This window comes from Amblyomma americanum, chromosome 10 (assembly GCF_052857255.1).
Source record: "Amblyomma americanum isolate KBUSLIRL-KWMA chromosome 10, ASM5285725v1, whole genome shotgun sequence".
In the NCBI taxonomy this organism is placed as follows: Eukaryota; Metazoa; Arthropoda; class Arachnida; order Ixodida; family Ixodidae; genus Amblyomma; species Amblyomma americanum.
The window spans coordinates 68,570,683-68,588,042 of NC_135506.1; the positions used below are offsets into that span (position 1 = coordinate 68,570,683).

The 17,360-nt window shown below is 47.5% G+C and overlaps 1 protein-coding gene across 1 annotated transcript in view; it reads left to right on the forward strand.

Moving 5' to 3' along the window:
* FoxP (forkhead box transcription factor P) overlaps window positions 1-17,360 on the forward strand; it is a 548,205-nt gene that overhangs the window by 138,194 nt on the left and 392,651 nt on the right.

Genomic DNA, 17,360 nt, shown 5'->3' on the forward strand with positions numbered 1-17,360 from the left:
AGGAGACGAAAGATGGACTCTGGACCGTACGCACCCGTGTAATCGCTCTAAACGTAACCTTGTTAATAAACAGTTTGAAAAAGTAATAAGGCATCCTGCCGTTAATTCGCGCCCCAACACAAAGATAGCCTACAAATCAGAAGTGGGATTACCGCCTCCGAAAGCCTGGAGCAACGGGAAAAAGGCAACCGCAACGACGCCGACTGCGTGAAGACGGCACCGGTGAGCCTCCTTCCAATACTCTGATTCCTCGAACTGAAGCGGTCAGCTAGCAGCAACCCCTACAGCATCGCCATGTCCCAAGACAGGGAAATAATCAAGTCGCTGACGACGCTCACCGAACAACTAGCCCACGTACAGCTGTTGGCAGCCCAAAACCAAGGCAACGCACAAGTTACAGCAATGCCGGACTTGTCGGCATCCATTCCCGCCTTCTCGGGAACCGCCATTGCGGGGACCGGAGCGAGAGAGAGCGCAAGGGAGTGGATATCGAATGTCAAGATGGTGGCGGGGCAGGCCGGCTGGAGGGACGGTGTCGTTTTCGCTGTTGCAGCGTCGAAGCTCAGCGGCACTGCCTTGAAGTGGCACAGAGCAAGGGGGAAGCAGCTGGAGACCTGGGAGAAATGGGCGGAGGAGCTGCAGAAGGTCTTTCCCGACGACGAGAGCAACCCGCTTGCCCTCTACGAAAGAATGCTCCGCCGTACGCAAGGTCCACGCGAGTCCGTTGTCGACTATTTTTTCGACAAGAGTTACCTCTGCACAAAGTGCGATGTCAAGGAGGACACTTCGCAATGGAAGAATTTGATCATTGCGGGCCTGCAGAATGCAAACCACGCTGCGATACTGCGGCTTAAAGCAGCAAGCTTCACTACATCCTTGGAGCTGCTTGAGGCGGCAAAAAGCCTCGAAGCAGGGGAGGAAGCCTACCTCAGCTCCCATGGAAGCCACCGGCCACCCAGCCAGGGCGGAAGCAAGCGTGTGTCGACCACACCAGAAGGTGTGGAAACGAAGCCGAAGCAGATCGCGCACGGTAGCGCTGAAAGGGCCGCAGAACCGAAATGTTACAGATGCCGGAAATACGGTCACGTTGTTAAAGACTGCCCGATGCCTGTTCACCGCACCAACAATGAAACCACAAAGCCGGGGGCTGGACAGCCATCACAATACGTGTCTGCGTCATCGAGTAGCGAGCTACCCAACATTAAGTACGTGAAGACTGCGGTGGTCAACCAGAAGAGCTATGATGCGCTCGTCGACACCGGAAGTTCAGTCTGCACGATCAAGGCATCCGACGCCATGGGTTGTTGCTCTTGCTTCGAAGAAGACAACCTGGAGTTGTATGGATTTGGCCAAAGCCCTGTCAAATGCCTTTCAAGATTCAGAACAACAATAGAGATAGATGGCGTAAAAGGCGAAAACGTCATGCTTCATGTCGTGCCGGACACAGCACAGCACTTCTCTGTAATCATTGGTCGCACGTGGACGGAGTTGCCTAACATCGCTTATGTCAAGGTAGACGACACCTTCAAGATCATGGACAAGAGAGACGATACATTCAGACATCTCGAACCCTTCACCCAAAACCAAGCCTTAAAAATCACTACAAAGAACGACGTAGCCCTCGAGCCACGTTCAGTGAACTTCATCATGGCAAGTGTAGACCTTGAAAGCGAGACTGACGTCCTGTACCAGCGAAAGGGTACGATGACTGGAAGCGTCTTTCATGTTGCCAACAAGCAGCTCAGTGTAACTGTGGCAAACACTTCCAACTGCGAGAAGGTTCTGAAGAAAGGGATGAGCCTTGGTCGAGTAGAAGAAGTAAATATAGACATGGCTAAGCTCAGTACAACAAGCGAAACAACGGAGGTGAAAACGGCAACTGCGGATCCGATTCACGAGAAGGATGTTGCAACAGGCAACGACGTGACGACGAAGGAACGACAAGACCTACTCAAACTCCTCAACCAACACCGCGAGTGCTTCGCAACGAATATTGAGGAGCTAGGCTGCACCAGCCTCATTGAAATGGACATTGTCCTGAAGGAAGGAAGTACGCCGGTTTCTTCTCGACCCTACCGAACAAGCAAAGAAGAGCGTGAAACTATACAGAAAATTGTCAGCGAGTGGAAGGACGCAGGAATTGTGACGGAGTCACGGTCACCTTACGCAAGCCCTGTACTTCTCGTGCGCAAGAAAAACGGCGAACCGAGACTTGTAGTCGATTATCGGAAGCTGAATGCACAGACAGTCAAGGACAAGTACCCCTTGCCACTAATTGATGACGCTGTCGAGCAGCTCGCAGGAAGCAAGCTCTTCACAACGCTTGACCTTGCGCACGGCTTTCTTCAGATCCCTTTGAAGGAATCTGCAAAAGAGAAGACCGCCTTTGTGACCCCAGACGGAACATGGAAGTTTGAAAGACTCATTTTTGGACTTTCGAATGGACCAACAGAGTTCCAGCGCCTTATGAACGCAGCTCTGGGAAATCTCCGCAATACTATAGCAGTATGCTACTTGGATGACATCCTTGTACCTGCGAAAAATTTTGAAGAGATGCTAGAAAGGCTGACGAAAGTGTTCCGAGCTCTCCGCGACGCAGGACTGACACTCCGACTTTCAAAGTGTAGATTCGCAGATCACCGAGTCGAGTACCTTGGCTTCGTCATCGGTGAAGGTGGCGTGAGACCGGGAACTGACAAAGTAAGGGCAATCGATGAGTTCTCAGTGCCGAAAGACCTTCATGAAGTCAAGAGGTTTCTCGGGCTCACCAGCTTCTTCAGACGCTTTGTCCCGCGTTACGCAGCGCTGAGCGAACCGCTGAGTCGGTTAACTCGAAAAGGCGAGGCATTTCACTGGGACCAGGATCAGGAGGACGCATTTCAGGCCCTGAAGAGCGCATTGACATCACATCCTGTGCTGCAGCTCTACAATCCGAAGGCGAGAACAGAGGTGCACACCGACGCCTGTGCTAACGGGTTGGCGGGCATTCTTCTGCAAGCGGACGAGAACGACGTCCTACACCCCGTCTACTACGTCAGCAAAAAGACCAGCCCAGCTGAGAGGTTCTACCATTCGAGTAAGTTGGAGCTGCTAGCAATAGTGTGGACCATCGAGAGATTGAGACCGTTCTTGATTGGAATCGAGTTCACCCTTGTGACTGACTGTCAGGCTCTCGTCTACCTGAATGCCACAAAGACGCTCAAGCCACAGATAGCCAGATGGTTTGACATGCTTCAAGAGTATACCTTCGACATACGCCATCGACCAGGTTCGAAGATGGAGCACGTTGACGCAATGAGTCGCGCTGCAGTTGAAGACCCAAGCGATCCGTGGGATAACGTCATCGCCGACAAACTGGACATGTGGATGACAATCAGTTTGCACGACCAAGCTTTGATAATTCAAAGGTCAGACGAAGAAATTCGTCTGATAGCTACAATTCTAGAGAAAAAGTCATGCGATCGAACTGCAGAAGAACGCGCCTTGGCACAGAACTTCGTGCTGAAGGAGGGACGACTGTTTCGCGAAACAGAGGCAAACGGCAAGAAAAAGTTGCTATACGTTATGCCTAATTCCATGCGAAAAAGCCTTTGTGTTAAATTTCACGACTTGGAAGGTCACTTCGGGCTTGATCGCACAATCGCAAAGATCAGCGAAACATACTGGTTCCCAGGGATGCACAGGTACGTCCGTGAGCACATCAGACGATGTTTTGAGTGCCTGATCTGCAAGGTGCCAAGTGGCAAGGAAAAGGGACTCCTGCACCCCATCCCTCCTGGGCGGCGACCGTTCGAGACCATTCATGCAGATCACCTGGGCCCATTTGTCAGAAGCAAAAAGGGAAACAAGTACATCCTTGTCGTCATCGACAACCTGACAAAGTACGTGAGGCTCTTCCCTTCACGAGACACATCAGCAAAAAGTGTGATAAAGTCTTGTGAGGACTTCACCTTTAGTCACGGTCTGCCGGAAAGGATAATAACCGACCGAGGAACGTGCTTCACATCAAAGGCATATGAGGAATTCTGCAAAGCCAGGGGTATCCAGCACGTGCTGAACTCAACGAGACACCCTCGCGCGAACGGTCAAGTTGAGAGGGTCAACCGAACCCTTGTTCCGACCATCATGACCACCATGGACGGAAACGACCAGCGAGAATGGGACATTGAAATAAACGGTGTCGAAGCTTTCCTCAACACGTCCTACAACAAGAGTACCGGAAGGACTCCGTTCGAGGTGCTTTATGGCTACAACCCGAAATTTCATGACGGAGCGTTGCGTGAGATTGCAGAGACAGAAGATAATGTCGCCTGGACGAATCCAGAACAACTTCAAGCTGAAGTGCGAACGCGTATACTGGATTCTCAGGCAAAGTACAAGAAAAGGTTCGACATGCGTCACTGCAGTGGAGACACGCTCAAGGCTGGCGACGTAGTCGTCATGCGATGTGCGCCCGAGCACACCGGCGAGCCGACAAAGACGCAGCCTCGCTACAAAGGGCCGCTCGTTGTCACCGAAGTTAAACCAAACGACACGTATGGAGTCGCAGCACTGAAGGGGACACGAAGCAGGCAGTACGCAACAACGGCTCACATCAGTTCGCTAAAAACATGGTCCACGTCGAACAAAGACGTTGAAGACTTTGAGGAGCCTTCGGACGAAAGCGAGGGCGCTTCTGATGCCAGAATGGCCGAATGTTAGCGGACCTTCCGATGCGCGGCGGAAAAAGCGCAGTTGTCCGGCAACCCTGGGCGAGCAGGCGGCTAGCAACCCCGGGGAGGAAGACAGGAGACGAAAGATGGACTCTGGACCGTACGCACCCGTGTAATCGCTCTAAACGTAACCTTGTTAATAAACAGTTTGAAAAAGTAATAAGGCATCCTGCCGTTAATTCGCGCCCCAACACAAAGATAGCCTACATATGTAAGGGCTGCAAAGCTTCAGTTAGTGTGTTTATTCACGAATGCAGAAACCGATGGTCGCTTAGGGTAACGGAGTGGATTCCAAAGGAAGGCAAGCAAAGCGGGGGGGGGGTGAGGGGGGGAGGAATTGTGATTAATGTGGGCAAGTGAGATTAAAGGAAGTCTGTGTGTGCAGTGTGGCCGCTTCTGGCAAATGGAAGAGGTCTTTGTCCTGCCATGGACGTAGTTGGGCTCATTACGATTATGTCCGTGTGTGTGTGTGTGTGTGTGTGTGTGTGTGTGTGTGTGTGTGTGTGTGTGTGTGTGTGTGTGTGTGTGTGTGTGTGTGTGTGTGTGTGTGTGTGTGTGTGTGTGTGTGTGTGTGTGTGTGTGTGTGTGTGTGTGTGTGTGTGTGTGTGTGCGCGTGCGTGCGTGTGTGTGTGTGTGTGTGTGTGTGTGTGTGTGTGTGTGTGTGTGTGTGTGTGTGTGTGTGTGTGTGTGTGTGTGTGTGTGTGTGTGTGTGTGTGTGTGTGTGTGTGTGTGTGTGTGTGTGTGTGTGTGTGTGTGTGTGTGTGCGTGTGTGTGTGTGTGTGTGTGTGTGCGCGTGTGTGTGTGTGTGTGTGCGTGTGCGTGTGTGCGCGCGCGCCTGCGTGCGTTCGTGTGTGTATGGGAGGCTGCACACGTAAATAAGAGGAACACGTAAATAAGAGGAAAAACTGGCGCCAAACGCGGTACAAGATTTCTACGCTGACAGTGAGGAGATATATGTGCGGACAAATTTGAGGAAAGTGCATGATGGAAATCAACACTACTGTGCTATCTCGGGCGGGCACATGGTGGTTATCACCGTTTATAGCCTATGCGATCTCATGGAACGGAAGAGGCATAGGCTTCTTTTAGCTTGGGGGGGGGGGGGGGGGGGGGGGGGGGGGCAGCGCGATGGCTGGGCTGCTGTTGACGCACGAAGAAAAAGGTCGCCGTACGTAGCGAGCGCCTCATAGATGACACGTGCGGGTATTGCCTTGCAAGCTGAAATGCCCACGAAAAAGAAAAAGCGGCACTTTGGGGGCATCCTGCTCGTGGATCGAGCAGCACATCGATAGTAGGTATAGCGCCAGGCATTCCTCGCTGGCATCCACTGCGAACGAAGGACAGAAAAAAAAATTCTGTCGTGCGCCCCCCTTATCCCATTGGGAATATGCGTGATTATCGCAACAAATACGATCAGTTGGCGGTATACCCTTTTCGACACCCCGCTCGCCGTCCTAGCGATCATCGAAGACGTCTGACTCCTCTGGGTTAGGCATGTCGTGTTTATTTTTTAATGCGAAAGCATTTTATTGGCTCATCGGCAGCGAAACCCGGCGTTGTTGTCCAGACGAAACAGTCCGAAAACTCCAGTGACGTCATCTGCAAAGCTATCATAAGAGAGTCAACAGAGGACCCAATGTATACACATACCCAACGGTGTATAGTTCAATGGTCTATAGGGTAAAGGCCACTACTAGGTCGAATGCTTTTAGGGTCAATGGCTTTAGGGCAAACGTCTTTGACGTAAAGTCCTTCACCATAAATGCCTTCGACCTAAAGGCTTTTGAGACATTAGTACTAGGTAGTTACTAACTAGTAAAAAAATTCAGTTAATTAGTAGCCCGCGATGAGTCGCAAATACTTTCGCATTCACAGCACGTAGATAGTCTTAACTGCCCTCCGTAATTTTTGTTATCCTCAAAGGGAAAAAAAAAATGAGACATGCTCATGCTCATTATGCATGTTTGGCCAAGACTCACTCGGTGACGTACTGACGCTAAAAAATGTTTGGCGAAAATGTAATTGAGGGCTGGAGACTGATTTACTAAAACAATGAGAGAATTTGGCATCTGAGAGATAGATTTTACTGAGGGAAGAGAGCATTACGTGCAGACCATAAGAAATAACTGTTGAAATTGTACGGGTCATGGGCCGGAGCTGCGAAAAAAATCGGAATAGAGGAACGCTTAAAAGAAAGCCGCCTCGATTCTGAAAGCAAGTTTTCGAAGTTAAACATGTCTGGTATGTGTGGTATGCTGTGTTCTGCTATATGCTGGGCAGGGCTTAACGTCCCGAAGCCGCACTTAGCAGGACTCTTTTTGCGCTAAGAAATCGCACAGCACACGGGCTGTTTTGCATGTACTATCGGGGACAAAAGTTTTCGGGACGCGAGTTCTTTGAGAAACGTTTTTTGTAGCCCCACTTCGCTACCCAGTAACCTGACATTTTTACCAGGGGAAGGAGAATGTAGGTCTTTAACACCTTCATGCAATATGAGACGACTGAGTAGCGAGGTGAAATATAAATAAATAATTGGTTTTTGGTGGAATGGAAATGGCGCAGTATCTGTCTCATATATCGTTGGACACCTGAACCGCGCCGTAAGGGAAGGGATAAAGGAGGGAGTGAAAGAAGATAGGAACGAATAGGTCCGTAGTGGAGGGCTCCGGAATAATTTCGACCACCTGGGGATCTTTAACGTGCACTGACATCGCACAGCACACGGGCGCCTTAGCGTTTTTCCTCCGAGGTGAAGCTGCAATAAACGTTTTTCGAAAAACTCGCGTCGCGCAATCTTTTGTCCTCGATAGTACCCTCCTTCTAAATGTAACCGTCATGGCCGACGTCCGATCCCTCGACCTTGGGTCCACTACCTCGAGAGGACTATGTAAAATACGCGGCGGTTTTGTAGGAACCGTAGTTATCGCACCTGGAACAAGTGAGCGTAATAAAACAGGTTGCGAGGCTAGTTGGTGATGCACTGTTTCTAGCAAAGCAATTCAGCGTTACTTATTTTGGACAAACACAGACATGACAGTACGGGTGTTGACTCCGACTAAGATTTTTGAAACGCAAACTCGTTACATTCATTTCAGCGAGATAGAATAGAAAGTTACACGTTCCCTCGGCCCTGCAACGACCGGTTTCAGTTTTGTTCGTTCTTTTTATTCCGTGGATAAGGTTCCACATGCTCTCCATTATTTTCGACTGTTTAGGCTAAATGCTTCGAAATAAAATGACTAAGCTATACTTTAAAAGCAGCCTTAAGGGTAGTTCAAAGCTCAGGGCCTAACTAGATAATAGCACAATGCTATAAGCAAATGGTGTGGAGAAAAAGTAATCCTTATAAGACATGGTTTGTATGCACGGAAGTTGATGTTAAAAATTAATTTATCAGCTATTTCATAAAGCAGTCACTAATTTTTTTTTAATTTTGAAGTCGGAGGTATTCTTCGACGACTTGTGACGCCTTCAGCTTGAATATAGTCATACGGTGAAAAACACTGTCGCCTAACTTTACATGTTCTTGTTGTTGGACGTTTGCGGGAGTTATAGTGTGGGTGTGTCACTCGTCGGGCGGGACCATGACTCGCGAGTTTCGTTCCCTAGAAAAGGAGGCTTTCATTTATTGCTTCTTTACTAAGGCGAGAGCCTTTAATGTCTCATCTTTGTCCTTCCGTTCGCGAAATATGTCACACTATAGTCAATCATCCTTGTGACGTCATCATGCGATGGCATAATATGCGCAGAAAGGCTTTCGCCTCGCGCACTTTAGGTCGCCAAAGTGCCCGTGATTTTTTCAGTATAGTTAATTTCATTCCTTCATTTCGCTCAGACCCGCCGCGGTGGCTCAGTGGTTAGAGCACTCTGCTACTGACCTGGAGTTCCCGGGTTCGAACCCGACCGCGGCGGCTGCGTTCTTATTGAGGCAAAACGCTAAGGCGTCCGTGTGCTGTGCGACGTCAGGGCTCGTTAAAGATCCCCAGGAGGTGGTCGAAATTATTCCGGAAACCTCCATTGTGGCACCTCTTTCTTCCTTTTTCTTTCACTCCCTCCTTTATCCCTTCCCTTATGGCGCGGTTCAGGTGTCCGCCGGTATGCGAAACAGATACTGCGCCATTTCCTTTCCCCATAAACCAATTATATTTCGCTCAGCGTGTGCGCACTCGCAACGCATCGTTTCTCGCGATGGCCACACGCGACTACAACCGCAGCATTTCAGAAAAGACTGACAGATGGCGCTAGTAGTTCAGCTGGTTGCGTGGCTCGTGCCACCTTTTACGTTGGCGCTCGCTAAAGGAGAGAACCGCTTGCTCCGATCCACACTGTGCTGCATCTGTTCGATCTTTTCTCCACGGCATTTCGAGCTTTGGTTTGCGGGTTATAGGCTTTTGCGAGCTGCCCGGATGAGCGCGCTGTCGCGACCGCCGGCGTCTTCCTTTTTTTTTTTTATTCGAGAAGGGTGCCATGAGGCATAAGTTGAAAAAGGAAAGGGGGAAGGAATGCACGGGATTGAAAGTTAAAAGAAGGAGTGAAGAACCGTTGCGCAGAGGTAGTCGCAGAGGTTGTAAATGAAACGGTTGTCCATTGTCCACTTCACGAAGTCACTTTCGCGGTTCCACCGCAGGCCCACCTCCCTGAGGAGCCGTTCGCAGACAGACATCCACTTCTGGGATATGGTGGCGAGCTCAGGGCCTCAAGTTGCCAATGCTTATTCGGTTGCGTTCGTTCAAAAATCATTTAGAGGGCACACGTTTGTGCCTGCCCGATTTCTAACCTTTTCACAAGAAGCGCGAAAACTCGGGACGAAACAATAGGGATACGAACACGTCGCTCAGGCCTTGTGCACTGTTTAATGCGCTCGGTTTGTGGTCACCGAACTATCATCGTCATCCTGACTACGCCCCCTGCAGGGCAAAGACCTCTCCCATATCTCTGCAACTAACCCTGTCATGTGCAAGGTGCAGCCACCTTATCCCAGCAAACCTCTTAATCTCATCCGCCCACCTAACCTTCTAACACCCCTGCTACGCTTGTCTTCTCTTGGAATCCACTCCGTTACCCTTAAGGACCAGAGGTTATCTTGCCTGCGCATTACATGCCCTGCGCAAGCCCATTTCTTCCTCTTTATTTCGACTAGGATGTCATTAACCCACGTCTGTTCCCTGACCCACTCTGCCATCTTCCTGTCTCTTATCGTTGCACCTACCATTTTACTTGCCATAGCTCGCTGCGTTGTCCTTATCTTAACCTGAACCCTTTTCGTTAGCCTCCATGTTTCTGCCAGATAGGTGAATACTGGTAAGATACAGCTGTTGTACACTTTTCTCTTGAGGGATATTGGTAACCTGTTATTCATGATCTGAGAGAACCTGCCATATGCGCTCCACTCCGTTTTTATTCTTGTTATTTCACTCCGGCGGACTATAAAAAGCCCTTCGATGACATGCCTCAAGCGCTTTTCTCGCATTTTGGCTCTCTCGCAGTCTTACGAAACGAGATAAGATTATACCAGCTGAAGCAATAACTGTAAAACGATAGAGTAATTTCTTGCTCGTATAAGTCGGAATCGCAGGTTGCTAAACCTTTGAAGACAGGAAGCGTTTAGTTCTTCTTTAACACCACGAGCATTTGAGTCCACGCCGTCACTTACTGCTTTGTTTTGATGGGTCGTAACAGCGACTAGTCTACAGACAATAAAAGCTATCACAGGGGGGGGGGGGGGGGGGGGGGGGGGGGGGGGGGGGGGGGGCTTTGTTTTAAGCCCACTGAAGGGCATATCGTGTCTTTGGCCCTTAAGAAAAAATACCTGGTATATTTTTTTTCTCTGCTGTCCAGTGTGCTCTGGGCCTGTTCATTTTGTCCCCCGAACTATTATATCTTTTTTGTTTCCTGTATTTTACACGGAGACGCGCTAAGAGGATAAAGTTTTTTGATGTTGGACGAGAAGTGCTCATCCAGTAGATGGCGCTTCTGAAGCGTCACTTATTTCCGCCGGAAGAGGAAGGAATGCGAGAACGGCGAAGACGACCCTTTCACCCGCCGCGGTGGCTCAGGGGTTAGTGCGCTCGGCTACTGATCCGGAGTTCCCGGGTTCGAACCCGACCGCGGCGGCTGCGTTTTTAAGAAGGCAAAACGCTAAGGCGCCCGCATGCTGTGCGATGTCAGTGCACGTTAAAGATCCCAAGGTGGTCGAAATTATTCCGGGGCCCTCCACTACGGCACCTCTTTCTTCTTTCACTCCCTCCTTTATCCCTTCCCTTACGGCGCGGTTCAGGCGTCCAACGATATATGAGACAGATACTGGGCCATTTCCTTTTCCCAAAAAACAATTATTATTATTATTATTATTATTATTATTATTATTATTATTATTATTATTATTATTATTATTATTATTATTATTATTATTATTATTATTATTATTATTATTATTATTATTATTATCATTATTATTATTATTATTATTAAGACGACCCATCAGAGGGATAGGTAAGCATACAGTGTAGCGCCGGCAGCACTCTGGAACGAGACGTGTTCTGCCACGCGATTTTTCATTCAAGTTCATTGCGGCTCGACGCGGGAAAACTTGTCCGCGCCCTGTATTTGACATTATTAACAAGATAAGTGGCAGTGCAATACTTTGTACGCGCAGTGAGGGTTGTTTTGTATTTTTATTTAAATTTATTGAATTTTTATAGGGGTTCTGAGTGATCACTTTTGTTATCTCCAAGTAGTTTTCCCCCTCCCTTCTCCCCCCTCCCATTCTTAAAAAATGATTTATGCACACAAGCTGAAGCACAATGAATGGATGCTAAGGACAAACTGTGGCTGACCTGTATCCATTGATTACTGAGCGCTAATATGGTAATATACATTTTAAAAAAACAGGTTTCGCCACCATCGGCCCTCCTCACAGGGCTGTCCTCATGTCTTGTGCTGTTAAAATCAGCATAACCGCAAAAGTCAATCAAATTTTAATAAGAATGAAAATCGAACGAAGTAGTCCTGACAGCTGTTTAAAAACTATCGTTTGTTCTGCCCCCCCCCCCCCTTTTTTCATCCCTGCTTCGCGCTAATAACGTCCACAATAAAGACCAACTAGGCCTAACTCGCTAACCCCTAACCCTAGCTCCATAGCCCTCGTAACTGCCGACACCTAACCCTTAACTTCTTTTCAAAGCACCTTGACCCACACCGTAGCTCAGTGGCTATGACATCTGGTTGAGGTATGTGCGCGAGTTTGAGGTTTCTATCCTGACCGCGGAGATGGAACGCAAGAGGCGGCCGTGTGCTGCACGATACCAACACTCACTAACGGACCCCAGGTGGTCAAAATTAATCCGAAGCCATTTACTAGCCGCAGTTTCTCATCGTCGGTAATGTTATTTTGTCCCCTAAAACTATTAATTATAAGTTACCATGATTAAAAGAAAGGGGAGAGAGAATGGAAAGAAAACAGGTCTAACCGGATGCTTAACTGTGAGGCTACATTTAGTTAGACTTACGCAAGCAGATGGCGACGATGAAAGGGGAATAAAGCGTTCGTGTGTGCATTCACCTTTCTCTCGTACTCATCTGTTTGCACTGAGGCCCAACTATTAGGATAACCGGAATAGTTTAGGACTGGTTCCGCCGCACTGCTGAGCGAGTGTGAAGGAACAAAATTGATACAGGCATTAAACTGAGAACTTTTTCTCGTACTATAGGGGCAGCTATTGTCGCGGTAGGGGCATATCCCAATACACACGGCATTCATGTCAGATATTCATTATTCTTGCTAGTTGTGAAATAATTATCGTATTATTTCTTCTGCTCACGTTACACCTTGGCTATTGCGTAAGCCGATGGCTTCGGGTTAGCTTCTGCCACTAGGGTTATTTAAACAGCCTGAAAATCTCGGGATGCGGTAGTTTTTGCACCTGGCCTCCACCGAAACGTCAGCTCCGCAGCGAGGATCGAACAGTAGGCCGCTGGAACGAATTTTCCTCGACCTTAATCCAACATAACGCCTGTCAGCAAAGTGTCTGCTTGGAATAGTACAAAGAAAGTACAACTGCGAATAATAAACACGTTTTGATGACCATATATTTGCTGTATTCTGTTTTGATAAAATAATCATCGTGTGAAGAAAGAACAGCCGAGCTAACACAAGGGCGATTATGCAAAAAAAAAAAGTAATGTATTTTAGTGCTGGGGATAGTATACCACAATGGCTAGACGGGCAAAAATGAACGGTGCAAAAAAAGAAAAGAAACGCATTTATTCAGACATTGCGCTGCAAGAGAATAAGCGTACAGCAAAGTAGAAACGGCTAGCGTTAATGAGAAGGACAGTTTTTTTTTATTTTTTCTCCAGCAGTAATCTCTGTCTGCCTCCTCTAATGGTTATTTTTTTTCTTGCTAATTACTACATGGTTCATCCCAGCAATTTTTCTGTCACACAGTTGTGTGCTTTGGGATTCGCGACAGCTCTCATTAGAATCTGCCAAGAGAAAAAAAGACGAAGAAAAAAATCGAGAAGCCTAGAAAATCTTTACTGCATGGCTGTTCAGAAAAGAGCGGCGGTTGGAGAGGAGGGTGGGGGACGGGGTGTTGGTTGGTTGGTATGGTTGAAGACGGCTGTGTTGTTCAAAGCTCTCATGGGGCTGGCTCTGTGTCCGCACATACGCTCATAAACGCCGCAAGAGACGTTTCTCTGGAGGGAGGAAGAACAGGGAATATTAAATGAAAAAAAGAAAAAGTTCAAAATGTCACACTTGTTTTAGTCTTCGCTTCCTTTTGCTTCGGACAAGGAAGTTAATACGCCAGAAGACAAATTACATAATAAGCAAGCGCGTCACGTGACTCGAATAAAACAAGAGAAGAGGTCCGGGAAAGCTGCTGCTGGTGCTGCTGACGAGCAAAAAACAAAAAAAAAATACACCCGGAATTATGAAGCGCGCTGTTTAGTACGGCGAGGGCAGATGTTTCCACTAGAGTCATCTTTGTACCCTTGTTTTCCAGCCTGGACAGATGGTAATCACTTTTAAGGCCGCTTCGCAGCAACTTCTTCCCGCTCCCCCAACCATCCCCGCTTGCAATTCACACATCCAAAACGCACTCAGGAGCGCACACAGAATCAAACGTTCGCCGTCTTTTCTTTTTCGCTTTTTATCGCGCGAAGTAACTCGAAAAAAAAGTTAAAATAAAATATTGTAAGGATGGGAAAGAACAGCCATCAAAGGCAAAAGCGGTCCCTTTTATCTTACTTACTAGAAAGAAGAAAAAGACTCTTAATTTTCTTGTTTTTTATTCCTTTCGTAATTCACGTGTTGACTCTTGTTAACACCCTTGTCAGGTTTCAGCAAACATGGACGGCTGTTTAGGTGGGCCGTGTTTTCTTTGATGCTTGATTCCGTTCTTTATCGCTTCGCTTTCCCATAACGGGCGCCGCCCGTAAATCAACGCTCATTAAGCATCCGCCCAGGAGCCTCCGTGATGCCCGTGTGTGTGTGCGCGCTGTATGAATGCCCTGAGCGTGTGCTCGGAGTTAGCGGATAAACGATCGTTTATCATTTGAAATCACGCGCGCTTGCGAGCGCGCCAAGCGAAGAAAGCGCGGGAAACTGGAGGAGAGAAAGGGAGGCGGAGGAGAAGTGTAGGGCGTCTTGGCGGGAAAAGGGGCGAGGACAGATATCTGCGATCGATTTTTCGACGACGGCTTATTTTTTTCGACGCTTTCTCCGTCGCATGTGCGTATGATGAACGGTCAGCTACGGCCGTCGTTCGGCTCGTAACTTTAAATAATAAGTCAATTGAAATTGCCCTGTAACAGGCAAACTTTTAAGGCTTTTTCGCATTCATTTTTCAATGGAAATAATTGCTGAATGTGAGTTCGGGTTCGATCCTGGCCGCGGTGGTCGAATTTCGATGGAGGCGAAATTATAGAGGCCCGTGAACTGTGCGATGTCAGTGCACGTTAAGGGACCGCAGGTGGTCGAAATTTCCGGAGCCCTTCACTACGGCACCCCTCAAAAGTCGCTTTGGGACATTAAACCCCCATAAACCAAACCAATGATAGGTGTAACGTTAAGAGATCGGAAGCGGGCAGAGTGGGTGAGGGAACAAACACGGGTTAATGACATCCTAGTCGAAATCAAGAGAAAGAAATGGGCTTGGGCAAGGCATGTGATGCGAAGGCAAGATAACCGCTGGTCTTTAAGGGTAACGGAGTGGGTTCCAAGAGAAAGTAAGCGTAGCAGGGGGCGGCAGAAGGTTAGATGGGCGGATGAGATTAAGAAGTTTGCAGGCAAAGGGTGGATGCAGCTGGCAAAGGATAGAGTTAATTGGAGAGACATGGGAGAGGCCTTTGCCCTGCAGTGGGTGTAGTAAGGCTGATGATGATGATGATGAAACCAAACCCATGAACCATCTTTGAGTACAGACGAAATTAACGTTGTTTATCTGTCAAGCTGCACAACGAAGAAGAGCGTGGAGGTTTAGTTTCATGAAGTTTAAAGTCCCAAAGCGACTCGGGCTATGAGGGACACCGTAGTGCAGGGCTCCGGATAACTTCGACCACATGGCGTTCTTTAACGTGCAGTGAAAAAATTAATGTGGATTAGCTCAGCTAATTCAGGATATACAAAGCGAAAGATGTCGGCGTTCATTGGCGTTCATTGGTCGGTGTTGATTGGCGTTGGCGTTGACAATGTTCTAGACAGCGATGGCTTTGAGGAAAGGAAGGGCGCATAACTTGCTCCCTGGATACGCGGACACCTCATTCGTGCCTTGACACATATGGCGGTGGTGAGAGAGAGGTGTGGCCTGAATGCATTAGCAGTGACAGCGTTGTGGCTGACATGCGGCATTGCAGCAATAGCTAGGCCGCAGCGTTCATTTGGGGATCAATCTCTCGCGATCAACCATTAACTGCATGCCACCTCCCAGGGTGGAGCCGGTTTCTTCAAAAACCAATTTTCAAAAACCGATTGTGTTTCAACAAGTAAGATACATAGTGTTAACTACATTTATAGTGTGATCAATGAAAGCAGTTTTGGGGGTTAAGCTTCACAATGAATACAGTTTACAGGATTTCGGAACTTCTTTTAGTCCCGGTGTTACGAAACTGTAAAAAACGAAGACCTCAAAATTTTTAACTCACAGACGCTGGGCAGTTACTGTGAAAACAGCGAGCGCTTGGTTCTAAATTCCGCTGTTATTAGTCATTACATTTTCATACTTCCTTTCTAACACAGCAATTTTTTTTTTTCACATGGGGCAGTATTGTCAAGCAATTAAAAGCAGTCCTGTGTTCCGCAACATTTGGATAAAGAAAATTCCTCTATTATTATGCTGTTCATAATATCGTGACAGTTTCTCATAACCGTGAGGGTCCCCAAAGCTCTGGCGGTCCCCGTCACGTGACGTCACGATCCGGTGAGCCACGCTGGTTACGTGTCGTACGTATTATGCCAACACCCAACGTTCTCGTCAGAAGTAAGCCACTAACAGCTCCGCTTATTAAAAGCAGATTTAAACTCTATTTTGGAAAAGCTTGCTTTTCACGAACTGCTTCGTTATCCGCGATGGCAATTGCGCATGCTCAGTATTTTCACTCCCTCCTTTATCCCTTCCTTACGGCGCGGTTCGGGCGTCCAACGATATATGAGACAGATACTGCGCCATTTCCTTTCCCCAAAACCAATTATTATTATTTATTATGCTCAGTATATCTGAAGAGCAGCATTCGTCCTGTCGTATGTGTGTCTTTTTCGTCCCCATTTTTTCGTGCTGCTTCGTTTTCTCAGATGGACAGAAAAAGCATAACTTACAAAAATTGCTTCTCGCAACAAGGACACCTCAGATTACACGTGGACGCAAATAAGGCCCGAAGGAAATTAAACAAGAAATTTACAAAATGCGAGAAAAAGAGCCCCCCCCCCCTCTCCCCTTCAAAAAAATGGCGACAGAATAATCAATATGAAGCAAGAAACGGGAAAAAAATGAAACCACTCATGGAATTTGAGTTTAAGTCGCATGTAAAGTATTGAACACTAAGACAGACATGCTATATCAGAAATCAGAAACGAAAAATAATATACAATCGATTAAGAATTACACACACACATTTATGCGGTTTACATCGCGTGAGTATTGTTTCTGAATGATTTCTTCCTATTTATTGCATACTGAACATAACACTGAACATAAACACCAAAGGCCCTGCCAACGAATACTGTTCAACTTTGGTAGCATCGTGAAGGAGGCTGTATGGAGTAAACCGTTATGAGGTGCAGCGTAAGGCGTAGTTTCGGTGAACATGTCACCGTTAAACATTAGAAGTCAAGCGCTGAGGTTATGTCTCAAGCTTTGTAAACCTTAAAAGACATTTTTTTTTAAAATTTGAACGAAAATGTACTCACTTTCAGTATTTTCGAATAGTAAATTTCTCTTTCAATTTATTGACGTAGACTTCTGGACGTGCAAATGCCGCCCAGGCATAGTCCGTAAAAAAAAATTGAAATCCTCTAAATACCAGTGAATAGTTATAGCACAACCTTATCTGATATAGGGTATACTAGAATCACCAGATAAACAATAAATACAGCCATGCGAGGAAGATGCGGCTTCTTTACTGAAACCACCTTGCAATCCGTTAATCGCA